Here is a 12,792-nt window from a genome sequence, read left to right as displayed (position 1 = left end):
TGGGTTGAATGGTGGTCCCCATATGTTCATGTCCTAACTCCCAGGACCTGTGAATGTCACCTCACTTGGAAAAAAAGCATCTTTGTAGATGATGTAATTAAGTTAAGGATCTTGAGGCATGATCACTTGGGATTTTCTGGATGGGTCCTAAATCCAAGAACAAGTATCCTCATAAGAGACACAGAGAAGAGAGACACACAGGGAGAAGAGAAGGCCGTGTGAAGATGACAGTAGATATTGGAATTATCCAGCCACAAATCAAGGAATGCTGGAGATACTGGAAGATGGAAGAAGTAAGGAAAGATACTCCTCGGGCCAAGCAAGGGCCTTTCAATACTCTGATCAAGGAACTCACTTCACAGCAAAAGAAGTGTGGCAATGGACCCATGCTTATGGAATTCAGTGGTCTTACCATCTTCCCCACTATCCTGAAGCAGCTGGTTTGATACAATGGTGAAATGGCTTTTTGAAGACTCAGTTAAAGCACCAGTTAGGTGGCAACACCTTGCAGGGCCGGGGCCAGGTTCTCCACAATGCTGTATATGCTCTGAATCACCGTCTGATATATGTGCTATTTCTCTCACAGCCAGGATTCATGGGTCCAGGAATCAAGCAGTGAAAGTGGGAGTATCACATCTCACTATTACCCCTAGTAACCCATTAGCAAAATTTTTGCTTCCTCTTCCCAAGACCTTATGCTCTGCTGACCTAGAGGCCTTAGTTCTAAAGGGAGGAATGTTTCCACCAGGAGATACAACAATGATTCCACTGATCTGGAATTTAAGACTGTTATCCAGCCCCTTTGCACTCCCTCATGCCTGTGAATCAACAGGCAAAGAAGGGAGTTACTATGCTGCCTAGGGTGATTGATCCCAATTACCAAGGAAAAGTTGGACAATGAAGGTAAGGAAGACTATGTCTGGAATACAGGTGTTCCCTTAGGGTGTCTCTTAGTATTACCACGGCCTATGATTTCAGGTCAGTGGAAAACTACAACACCCCAATCCAGGCAGGACTGCTAATTGCCCAGACCCTTCAGAAATTAATATTTGAATCACTCTACCTGGTAGCAAACCATTACCAGTTGAAGTTGCTGATGGCAAAGGTAATACAGACAGGGTAGTGAAAGAAGTTAGTTAAAAATACTAATTACAACCATGTGACCAGTTACAGAACTGAGGACTGTAGTAGTCATGAGTATTTCCTCATTTTAATATATGTTTACACAATATCATTGTTTTCTTCATTCTCTTATCCACTTATAAGAGGTATTGACTTTATATCATAGTATTTAAGGATTGTCAACTTCACATCATTGAATTTAAGTTACTGGATATCAAGAAGAAGAGTAAGCGTCACTCAAGGACTTTACCTCCTTTTCTGGGAAGTGGCTAGTGTGTTTTTTGCTGTATGCAGGATAGGTGTATCATGGCAGGTGGCATTTTGACCTTGTTATTGTTTTTATTTGGAGATTAAATATGGCACAAGGAGATTTTTTTCTGTATCCATGATCTTTTTTATTGTCTCCATAGTTTTGCCTTTTCAGTAATGTCATATAGTTGGAATCATACAGTATGTAGTCATTTCAGATGGGCTTCTTTCACTTAATAATATGCATTTAAGGTGGCTTCATGTTTTTCATAGCTTGATAGCTCCCTTTTTTTTAGTGCTTAATAATATTCCATTTTCTGTATGTACTACAGTTTTTTTATCCATTCACCTACTGAAGAGCATGTTGGTTGCTTCCAGGTTTTGGCAATTATGAATAAAGCTGCTATAAACATCTGTGTGCAGGGTTTTGTGTGGACATACATTTTTGACTCCCTTGGGTAAATACCAAGGAGCCTGATTGCTGTATCATATGGTAAACATATGTTTAGTTTATGGTACCAACTTGACAAGGGTTGGATTTATGATGGTTAATTTTATGTGTCAACTTGACTGGGCCACAGGTTATTTGGTTAAACATTCTAGGTGTCTCTGCCAGGGTGTTTCTGGATGATAGCAACATTTGAATCAGCAGATTGAGTGAAACAGATTACATTCCCTAATGTCGATTGGCTTTATCCAATCTGTTGGAGGCCTGACTATAATAAAAAAGGCTGAATAAGGGAGAATTCAGTCTCTCTGCCTGACTGCCTTTGAGTTGGGACATATGCCTTCTGCTTTTGGACTCAGGCTTAGACTAGAATTTACACTACTGGTGCTTCTGGTTATCAGGATTTGAAATCAGATTGGAACTTACACCACTGGCCTGGTTCTCAGGCCTTTAGACAAGGGCAGCATCACTTCTGTAGTATTCCTGCTAAGAAAGCATGAACTGACACTGGTCCCAAGGAAACATCAGATGGACCTGGGGTAAAAAACATGCTTCCAAATGAAAGACCTCACTACTTTAAAACTCAAGATCATGAAAACCAGAGAAAGACTGAGGAACTGTTCCAGGTGTAAGAGCCTAAAGAGAAATGACAGCTAAATGCAGCTCATGATCTGAACTGGATGCTAAACCAGAAATCAGAAAGAGACACAATTGGTATAGGTAGTGAAATCTAAATAAGGTCTGTGGATTGGATGTAGTGTTGTAGGACTATTAATTTCTTTGGATGTCTGCATTTGGCTATGTAGGAGAGTGTTCTTAACTTTAATTAAATTAAATTAATTAATTTATTTATTTTTGAAATATACACACTGGAGGATTAAGGGGAAAGGAGGATTAAGGGGAAAGAGAGAAAACAAATGTTAGTAGAACGTTAACATTTGGAGAACTTGGCTGAGGGACTATAGGAGTTTTTTGTACTATTTTATAATTTTTCTCCCAATTTAAAATTATTTTAAAATAAATAATATAAGAGGTTCTTAGAAATGTATATCTCCCACCAAAGTTCCCTGATCCATCACCAAATTAATTTATACCTCCATTTATTTTCATTCCCTTCTCCTTATTTCACCACTAAGTCACCCATGTTTTTACCCACAATTTCCATATATGCATTTCAAGAAAATTCCTGAGATTTATTAAACCAGAAACAGAAAAAAGATACAGCCTGATCCTTGGTAAATTGTCTTTGTGCATATCCTCCTTCTGCCCTCTCCTTAACTTTGAGAGTAGTACCTGAATCTGAGTAGACTGCAATACATCTGCATCTAATTTCTCATTTTTAATAATTACATAGGCCAGATTAAGTTCACACATTTAATTCAGGGAGCTCCCAAATACTGGGGGCTGAAGTATGACCAAGTATATCTATAATCAGCCTAAGAGAAAAATCATTCCAGTATGAGAGCATGCCACAGACTCAAGGAAACTAGCTTCAAAAAGCAAGAAGCTAAAATATGGAAAAATATCACATTCTTCTCGGATGCCCCTAAGTCTAAAACTGGTGATGTCCAGTAGCATTTGCCGTGACCACAAAAAATGTTCCTTCCTTCCAGAAATGCACATTCATTTGATCCTTGTGAAACTGCAACTCTCCAATCCAAATCAGAATCCAGACCGTGGGCTTAGGAGACTGTTTTGATAACAACCAAAAAATTCAGAATGTTTTACAGACACCATACTGGGAGGGATCCAGTAAAGGAAATAACTTTACTCAACAGAAGATCCCCCAGGAGGATCCATATTACTATTTAGTCAATACCAGTCAAGAAGGTGGGTGGTAACAAGTGAGGTTCTTTTACCCAGAAGCCAATTGTGCACAGAGGTAAAGAAAACAGTTAAAACAGATTAGAAGCTAGACAAATTCACAATCATACTTTGTCACCGGATCATATTCTAAGCTGCACCAAATAGTTTTAATTCCTAATACTAAAAAAAGTAAGAAAGTAAAAGAAGGAAGAAACGTTGGCATGGAATATAAAGCATTCTTTCTCTAAGAAAATGGTGCACATTTTCTTCATATTTTCTCTAACATTTTTACAATTGGGGAAACACCTCAGCAGGCTACAAATATTCATGTATAGTCTAACCTCTTCAAGCATTTTCCAGTTACCTTGCCTGATGTTTCATAGCATATGATGAGCTGATGGTGACTGTTTGATGAGTCTTTTCCAAAACTAAGTACTGAACCTCCTTGGTGGTTTAGAGTTGAATGGTGCATATATTTCTATCATCCCTATAGCATATTACCACAAGATAGAACAAAATGTAAAAAATAGAACAAAAGCATTGGCCTTACTATCTGTATAGGCCATAGGGAAGAGTCTGTAAGAATTTCAGTCTCAGAAGCAGTATCTCCCATAAACCAGTTATAATATAAGGTGATAAAACATTCATATGCCAAGACTGTTTCACCCAGAAGCATTCATAAAAATGGCATCAGTCTACTTCTTTTTGTGCATAGTGCAATTCTGAATCATCATAGCCAAAAAGTGTTGAATAAATCTAAAAATGGGGTGTGAGGGTGGAAAAGATAAGAAATAAGGGAAGTTTGTATTTAAGTCATTGTCGAATGATTCAGACAATGACTGGTGGAAGATTCTAGTTTTTACTGGCCTTATGTCAGCATATGCTGCTGTTGCTTTTCACTCTTGGTGACAGTGGGAGCATCTGCTACCCCTGCTGAAAGAAATCTGTATCACCAAGGGAGAACTATAATAGCAATCATGATGCTGGCACAGTTGTTGAGATAGATTATAATATCTGGCAGAAACTACAGTATCAGGCAGAGAAACAGGAACTCATTTCTAGCTCCCCCAGCTTTCCAGAGAGACTAGGCACTTGGGGGAAAAGTGACCCTTACTTGGAGAAGTTCACTTTTCTATGGCCAAGGGAAAGACCATAAAAGTTTCGTTTGAGAATCTCAGTCAGCTAGTCTAACCTAGCCTCACTCCTCCAATACGACACAGCCACCTTTGACAAGTAACCCTAACAATAGTCATAAACTTTATACATTTATACAAATTTTTCAGAGGTACCTGGATCACCATGATTTTTTCTTATAAATTATAGGAGTAACAACCAACTACTCTCCTTACTGCATTCCTCTATTCATATTCAAAATATCAGTATCATTAAAAGCATGAAAATTTCAGTTCCTAATTACACAGGGCTCTTGGCTGTGTGCACAGTTACAGAGTCAGTTCCTGCCCTTTAGGAGTTTCAAATCTAAAAACATTTTAAAAATGTAAAACAGAATCTATATTGAGAACACCAGCCACAGGAATAAAGAGACTACCTTTAATCTCTGTGAAGCTGATCTCATGGAGAAGCAGAATTTATACTGCCTCTTAAAGGATATGTAGGATCTAAACAGAGGGATAGGAGGGGTAAGCGGGGGGAATAGGGGGTATGTTTTAGATGGGGTGGGAGGGGGCAAAAACATACAGGTGAAAAGGTCCAAGTTTGGGCAGTAGTGAGTTAGAGCTGTTTGATCAGAGCAGCGGTTCTTGTAGGTAAGCAGTTACAAGATATCTAAAGGAGAGTTGTAGAGAACATTGAAAACAAGTTCAAGAGTTTGAACTTTATCCTTTGCTGGTGAGTGTCACCAAAGGAGATATTTCAACAACAACTGAGGAAAACATGTCAGGAAAAGTTTACCAAAACTGGTGTAAGAGTGATGACCTTGGACCACCTTTTTATGTGATATAAATAGCACTAGCTATTCTAATGGTCACATAATCCTCTTTGCTTTTCACAACCGGCTGTTGATAGAGCTGCCACTTGTGGCAAGGTCTCTTGGGCATGCCTTTTGAGTCCTCAAGTTGGTGATCTCTGGGCAGACATTCCAGACACTTAGAAGAAAACCAAATCAGTCATAAATAGCATCAATTCAATTTTCCTAGGCACCTTTCCTCCAAAATGCTTTAAGTACTAAAGAGAGCCTGGCTCTTCACAACACGGCCATGCTAAAACTCACTAAACAACTTCTTGCTTAAGACGGATAAAATGCTTGAATACATGCATCTGTAAGCTCTCTGCCATCCTCACTGTGGCTTGAATGAGTCAGTGTCATAGCTCTGGAAGGTGGCCAGAGGCAGAATGTCTCAGGTCATAAGTGGAAGCAGAAAGGCTGCCTGTGGCAAGTGCTGCTCTCGGGTGGCTAAACCACTGCCCTAGCTGGCGGAGGCATACCGTAGCTCTTGGCTGGCATCTCTGGCCCAGAGAAATGAACCCCTGCCTTTGACTTTGGCTTTCCACATATCCTGACAGACTTATTTTCAGTGAGTCACTTAAAAAGCAAACAGTATTGTATAATACTCTTCAATATTTCTACAATGCCTGAAAAACCAAGTTCAGACACAATAATCAGATGTTTGAGGTGTGAGGTCTTTCCTGACTACTCATTGACCCACTATTTTCTTTCATTCCACTTCCCCTCTGCTCTACATAGGACTGTCTTCTCTTTATCCTCAAATATGTTACATTCATTCTTACCCAAATATGTTCTCTAATGGTAGATCTCTTTTCTAAAACATCTCTCTGTATAACCTATTCAACCTCTGTGAAGCCATCCATATCTGTATTAATTCCTTACTGATTTCTGACTTCTAGCAGCATTTATAATTCACAAATATTATTCTGGGAGTTAATTATGTACTGTATTATTACACTTAATTCCTTTTTGTTAAATTAGGTTACAAGCTTCCAGAAGCAAGGGGTTATTTTTGGTAACTTATTTCATGTTCCCCACAATGCCTATGAAAATATAAAATATAATTAGGTGCTAATAAAGACCTATTAAATTGAATTATAATGAAAAACCTTTGGTCATTGGTCTATGACATGAATAGTCAGAAAGGCAACTTGCTGTAATGGAACTATTACAGGCTTTGGAGTTGAGAAGACCAAAGTTCAAAGCCCAGCTCTGCAACTTACTAGCTAGGGGACACTAAAGTTGTCCTTTCTTTGCTTTAGTTTCCTTAGATGTAAAATGGGGTTACCTCTCAAGATTATTAAGAGAATTGAGTGAGAGAGCCTCATATTACATTACACATAGTAAGTATTCAATAAACGTTAGTGCTTTACTGAGTACTCATGCAATATCTATTTATTATAGTTGTGTAGTAAAGAAGAGGCAGAAGAGTCATTTTGGTAGGCCAGTTGACTGCTCTGACAGTAACCTGCAAGGTAGAAATTTGATTAAGGAGCCAGTATGGTCCTCAGCTCTTCACACCCAGGAAAATCAATATTTTAAATAGACCAGCACACAGAAATGCCAATTCATAATAAGAATAAGAACAATTTCTTAGACCAGAATATTCTAATAAGGTGGTCAGAATATTCTTGCCCTATGGAAAAACTATATGAAAGCCAAGTTATAATCAGTTTGCTAAACTTTAATTCAGAACAAGGGAAGGAAATAAATAAATAAATAGATAGATAAAAATAAATAAATTTTATTTAGTGATTATAATGCCTTGTGAGTAGGCTAAAATACAGCTCCACTACAGAGGTAACATTTGCCGAGGGGAAGAGGAATTTGAGTACACTGGTCACTGTAACCCATGTTCTACACAATTTTGAAGAAACACAGCTAAATTATTATCTTTGTACTTTACTTCTTTGGTTCCAGTGTTTGTTATAAGTCAGCTACCTTTGGAAAGGGTTTAGGCTGTTTAGTCTCCGTTTGCATCAACCCCTCTCCCCCAGATCCATTCTTTATCTCTCTCTTATTGCTTTGTGCTTTGAGATGCTCATCTCTACAGACTGCATCCTCTAAGTTCCCTTGCTTTATGGGTTTTGCATACCCCCCAAAAGATATGTTGAAGCCCTAACCTCTGGTATCTGTGAATGTGACCTTATTTGGAAATATGGGTTTTGGAGATGTAATCAAGTTAAGATGAGGTCATTAGGGTTGGCCCCAATCCAATATGACTGGTGTCCTTATAAAAAGAATACCATGTTAAGAGAGACACATGCACACAGGATGAATGCTATATAAAGATTGGAGTTATGCTCCACAAGCCAAGGAATAACCAGAAGCTAGGAGAGAGGCATGGAATGCACCCTTCCCTAGAAACTTCAGAGGCAACATGGCCCTAATAACACCTTGATTTCAGACCTCTGATCTTCAGAACTGTGAGACAATAAATTTCTGTTGTTCCCCAGTTTGTGATACTTTGTTATGGCAACCCTAGGAAATGAATATACCAGTAAAATAAAGCACCTAGAGCAGTGGCTCAGAGATTTTGCCCAGTGGGAGAGGCAGTCCATGAGAACAGGGAGCTCTGAAGTTCTCCCCAAAGGAACCGGTTTTATCTGAAACAGAGTATGGGAAAGTTCAAACCTAAGGGAACTCAAACAGTGGAGATTTTGCTAATAAGCAACTAAGAGGAGGCTGGTAGTTGTATGAAAGCAACAAACTATACCTTTGACCAGCTAGTTTACCAGAGAACTAGGGGAAAAGACAGCTAAGAAGACTCTTTCTGATTCAGAAAAAGCCTCAGATTGTTCTCAAAAACTACATTCTTAAATGTAATTGGATCTGTGAAGCAACGTATACCCTAGGGCATAATTGAAAAAAATACAGCAATCTGCCTGAAATTTTCTAGCGTAATAGCTGGGTGTGATATCACATGAAGCAGACAGCTTAAAAATAGAGATCAGGTAAAGAGATAGTCAAAGAGGGCCCTCTAAAGCCACTATCATCCTAGGGTGACTGTGCATATGCCCATGGCATTGCCCTCTGAGGAATGTCATCAGAAGTTTCACACTGCAAGGTAAACAGACACCATTAAAATAGTCTTTCCAAGTCCCTAAGCAAGTAGACAAAAAAGAAAAAAAATTAAAAATAAAGAAGCCCTGTAGAGAATGGAAGAGAATCATATTTTGAGTTGCTACAATATATTACTTACTATGTTCACCTTGAACAAAAAATTGAGGCATTCAAAGAAACGGGAAAGTGTAATCCATACACAAGAAAAAAAGCAGGCAAGAGAAATATCCTGAGAGGCCTCAGATTTTAGTCTTAACAAAGATGTCAAGGCAACCATTATAAATATTTCCAAGAAATAAAGGAAACCACCCTTAGAGAAGTAAAGGAAGCTGTGATGACAGTGTCTTATTAAACAGAGAATATTGCTAAAGAGATATAACTTTTACAAAAGAACCAAATAGGAATACTGGAGTCAAAAGTTCAATAGCCCTTATGAGAAATTCCGAAAAGAGGCTCAACAGTAGATTTGAACTGGCAGATTAAAGAACTGGTGAACTTGAAGACAGATCAATAGATATTCAGTCTGAAGAACAGAAAGGAAAGAAAAATAAAGAAACATGAACAGAGCTTCTGATAAATATGTGACACCATTCAGCACACCAACATATGCACAAGGAAGGTACCAATCAATGCAATATTGGGTTGGCCAACAATTTCATTCAAGTTTTTCTATAAGATGCTACTGAAAAACCTGAATGAACTTTTTGGCCAATCCAATATATTATATTAACAACATGAAGGATAAAAATCACATGATCATCTCAATAGATGAAGAAAAAGCATTTGACAAAATTCAACATCAATTCAGGATAAAAACTCTCAACGAAGTTGGTACAGTGGGAACATATTGCAACACAATACAGGTCATTTATGACAAACCCACAGCTAACATCATACTCAATGGTGAAAAGTTGAAAGCTTTTCCTCTAAGATCAAGAACAAGGCAAGGATGCCCACTCTCACCACTTTTATTCAACATAGAATTGGAAGTTCTAGCCACAGAAAACAGACCAAAAAATAAATAAATAAATGAAAGGCATCCAAATTGCAAGGGAAGAATTGTCACTATTTGCAGGTGACATGACACTTTATATAGAAAACTCTAATGTCTCCACCAAACCCCCCCCCAAAACCTATTAGAACTAATAAATGAATTCAGTAAAATTGCAGGATATAAGAATAATATACAGAAATCTTGGGACTTCCTTGGTGGTGCAGTGGTAAAGAATACACCTGCCAATGCAGGGGACATGGGTTCGATCCCTGGTCCAGGAAGATCCCACATGCTATGGAAAAACTAGGCCTGTGCACCACAACTACTGAGCCTGCTTTCTAGAGGCCATGAGCCACAACTACTGAAGCCCATGCACCTAGAGCCCGTGCTCCACAACAAGAGAAGCCACTGCAATAAGAAGCCCATGCACTGCAATGAAGAGTAGCCCCCACTTGCCACAACTAGAGGAAGCCTGCATGCAGCAACGAAGATCCAACACAGCCAAAAATAAATTAATAAATTAATTAAAAAAGAATAACATACAGAAATCTGTTGCTTTTCTATACACTAATAATGAACTATCAGAAAGAGAAAGCAAGAGAACAATCCCATTTACAACTGCATCAAAAAGAATAAAATACCTAGGAATAAACTTAACCAAGGAGGTGAAAGACCTATACTCTGAAAACTATAAGACATTGTTAAAGGAAACTGAAGATAATACAAATAAATGGAAAGACACCCCATCTTCATGAAATGATATTGTTAAAATGCCCATACTACCCAAAGCAATCTACAGACTCAATGCAATCTTTATCAAAATATCAATGGCATTTTTCACAGAACTAGAACAAATAATCCTAAAATTTATATGGAGCCTCGAAGGACCCCCAATAGCCAATGCAATCTTGAATAAAGAGAACAAAGCTACAGGTATCAAGCTCCTTGACTTCAGACAATACTACAAAGTGTTAGTAATCAGAACAGCACAAAACAGACACATAGACCATTAAAACAGGATAGAGAGCCCAGAAATAAACCCACACACTTATGGTCAATTGATCTACCACAAAGGAGGCAAAAATATACAATAATGGGGTAAAGTCAATCTCTTCAATAAGTGGTGCTTGGAAAACTGGACAGCTACATGTAAAATAAAGAAATTAGAACATTTTCTCACACCATATACACAAATAAACTTAAGATGGATTAAGACCTAGATGTAAGACCAGAAACCATAAAACTCCTAGAAGAAAACACAGGCAGTACACCCTTTGACATGTGTTTTAGCAATATTTATTTGGATCTGTCTCCTCAAGCAAGGGAAAACAAAAGCAAAAACAAACAAATGGGACCTAATTAAACTTAAAAAGCTTTTGCACAGCAAAGGACACCCATCAACAAAATGAAAAGACAACCTACTAAATGGGAGAAAATATTTGCAAATAATATGTCTGATAAGGTGTTAACATCCAAAATATATAAACAGCTCATACAGCTCAATATCATAAAAACAAACAACCAAATTATAAAATGGGCAGAGGACCTGAATAGACATTTTTCCACAGAAGACATACAAATGGCCAAAAGGCAGATGAAAAGATGCTCAACATCACTAATCATCAGGGAGATGCAAATCAAAACCACAATGAGATATTACTCCATACCTGTCAAAATGGCTATCATCAAAAAGACCAAAAATAATAAATGTTGGGGAGGATGTGGAGAATAGTGAACCCTCATGCACTGTTGGTGGGAATATAAATTGGTAGAACCTCTGTGGAAAATGGTATGGAGGTTCCCCAAAAAACTAAAAATAGAACTATCATAGGATCCAGCAATTCCACTCCTGGCTATGTATCCGAAGAAAAGAGAAACACTACTACAAGAAGATACATGCCCCCTGATGTTCATAGAGGCATTATTTACAATAGCCAAGTTATGGAATCAACCTAAGTGTCAATCAACAGATGAATGGATAAAGAAGACGTGGCATATATATATATATATATATATATATATATATACACACCCCCATATATATATGTATATGTATACAATGGAATATTACTCTTCCATAAAAAAGAACAAAATGGTGCCATTCCCAACAACATGGATGGACCCGGAGGGCATTGTGCTTAGTGAAGTAAGCCAGACAGAGAAAGACAAAAACTGTATACTTTCACTTACATGTGGAATCTAAAAAATAAAGCAAATGAATGAATATAACAAAACAGAAACAGACTCACAGATACAGAGAACAAACTAGTGGTTACCAGTGGGGAGAGGGGAGGGGAGAGGGGCCAGATAGGGGAAGGGGATTAAGTGGTACAAATTACTAGGTATAAAATAAATAAGATACAAGGAAGTAATGTACAGCACATGGAATATAACCAATATTTTATAAAAACTTTAAACGGAGTATAATCTATAAAAATATCACATCACTGTATTCTACAGAAACTAATATAACACTGTAAATCAACTATACTTTAATTAAAAAACGTAAAGAAAACAAAATTTAAAAATCTTTAGCTAAACTGAAAAAAAAGAATAAAAGAGAAAAGTCTTAAATTATAAAATGAGTTATGAAAGAGGGGACATTACCATTGACCCTACAGAAATAAAAAAAGACTATCAGGAAATACTATGAACAGTTATATGCCAACAAATTAGATGACTTAGGTTAAATGGAAAAATTCTTAGAAAGACGTAAACTACTGGAACTGACTCCAGAATAAAAAGAAAATTCTCAATAGGTCTAGAACAAGTTAAGAGATTGAATTTGTATTATAAAAAACTACCATAAAGAAATGCCCAGGCCGGGATAACTTCACTGGTAAATACTACCAAACATTTAAAGAAGAATTAATAACAATTTTCCACAAATTCTTCCAAAACTTAAAAAGAAGAACATTTCCCAATTTATTCTATGAGGCTATTATTACCTTGATACCAAATCTAATAAAAGACATCACAAGATAAGAAAACTATTGATCTTTATATTGTTATAAATATTGTACTTTCATAAACTGCTGACCTTAATCAATGTAGGTGCAAAAAAATCCTAAACAAAATACTACCAAACCGAATGCAGTAACATATGAAAAGGATTATACACCATAACTAAGCAGGATTTATCTC

At 37.3% G+C, this 12,792-nt stretch overlaps 1 pseudogene; it reads left to right on the top strand.

Moving 5' to 3' along the window:
- The first annotated feature begins 224 nt into the window (after positions 1-224).
- LOC103079297 (phosphorylase b kinase regulatory subunit beta pseudogene) overlaps positions 225-12,792 on the top strand; it is a 73,636-nt pseudogene continuing 61,068 nt past the window's right edge.

This window comes from Lipotes vexillifer, unplaced genomic scaffold (assembly GCF_000442215.2).
Source record: "Lipotes vexillifer unplaced genomic scaffold, Lipotes_vexillifer_v1.1 scaffold522, whole genome shotgun sequence".
Classification (NCBI taxonomy): domain Eukaryota; kingdom Metazoa; phylum Chordata; class Mammalia; order Artiodactyla; family Lipotidae; genus Lipotes; species Lipotes vexillifer.
The sequence above is the reverse complement of the archived record's forward strand: the minus strand, read 5'-3'. Positions and strand labels throughout refer to the sequence as shown.